This window comes from Seriola lalandi, unplaced genomic scaffold (genome assembly GCF_002814215.2).
Source record: "Seriola lalandi dorsalis isolate HSWRI2012SDOR001 ecotype SW California unplaced genomic scaffold, Sedor1 jcf7180002054441, whole genome shotgun sequence".
Lineage (NCBI taxonomy): Eukaryota > Metazoa > Chordata > Actinopteri > Carangiformes > Carangidae > Seriola > Seriola lalandi.
Window position 1 is genome coordinate 680,617 of NW_019524994.1, and position 1,466 is coordinate 682,082.

Below are 1,466 nucleotides of genomic sequence, written 5' to 3' on the forward strand. Positions count from 1 at the left end.
GATGGAAAGCCAACACTTGTTTGAAAGAATAGAATATAAGCTTTACAATGAGGTATTACTCCAGTAAATCAGATAATGCTATCCTGAAATAGCAGCTTAAATATAGAGACCATATTTGACCTCTCAACCAGCTCTGAAAGCTGCCTAAATTTGACCACATTAAATGTCTGGTTAATAACAGGAACTTTGTGATAGGATGGAAAGCCAACACTTGTTGGAAAGAATAGAATCTAAGCTTTACAATGAGGTATAACTCCAGTAAATGAGATAATGCTATCATGAAATAGCTTACATATAGAGACCAGATTTGACCTCTGATCCAGCACTGAAAGCTGCCTAAAATTGACCACATTAAATGTCTGGTTAATAACAGGAGCTTTGGGATAGGATGGGAAGCCAACACTTTTTGGAAAGAATAGAATCTAAACTTTACAATGAGGTATTACTTGACTAAATCAGATAATGCTATCCTGATATAGCAGCTTAAATATAGACACCAGATTTGACCTCTGACCCAGCACTGAAAGCTGCCTAAAATTGATCACATTAAATGTCTGGTTAATAACAAGAGGTTAGTAATAGGATGGAAAGCCAACACATGTTGGAAAGAAGAGAATCTAAGCTTTACAATGAGGTATTACTCCAGTAAATCAGATAATGCTATCATGAAATAGCAGTTTAAATATAGAGACCAGATTTGACCTCTGGCCCAGCACTGAAAGCTGTCTAAAATTGACCACATTAAATGTCTGGTTAATAACAAGAGGTTAGGAATAGGATGGAAAGCCAACACATGTTGGAAAGAATAGAATATAAACTTTACAATGAGGTATTACTTGACTAAATCAGATAATGCTATCCTGAAATAGCAGCTTAAATATAGACACCATATTTGACCTCTCAACCAGCTCTGAAAGCTGCCTAAAATTGACCACATTAAATGTCTGGTTAATAACAAGAGGTTTGGGATAGGATGGAAAGCCAACACATGTTGGATAGAATAGAATATAAGCTTTACAATGAGGTATTACTCCAGTAAATCAGATAATGCTATCCTGAAATAGCAGCTTAAATATAGAGACCAGATTTGACCTCTGGCCCAGCACTGAAAGCTGTCTAAAATTGACCACATTAAATGTCTGGTTAATAACAAGAGGTTAGTAATAGGATGGAAAGCCAACACATGTTGGAAAGAATAGAATATAAACTTTACAATGAGGTATTACTTGACTAAATCAGATAATGCTATCCTGAAATAGCAGCTTAAATATAGACACCATATTTGACCTCTCAACCAGCTTTGAAAGCTGCCTAAAATTGACCACATTAAATGTCTGGTTAATAACAGGAGCTTTGTGATAGGATGGAAAGCCAACACATGTTGGAAAGAATAGAATCTAAACTTTACAATGAGGTATTACTTGACTAAATCAGATAATGCTATCCTGAAATAGCAGCTTAAATAT

At 35.2% G+C, this 1,466-nt stretch overlaps 1 protein-coding gene across 1 annotated transcript in view; it reads right to left on the reverse strand.

The window, feature by feature from the left end:
• The window catches only part of ak5 (adenylate kinase 5), a 76,446-nt gene that overhangs the window by 70,492 nt on the left and 4,488 nt on the right, over positions 1-1,466 (reverse strand). The gene's annotated exons all lie outside the window — the stretch shown is intronic.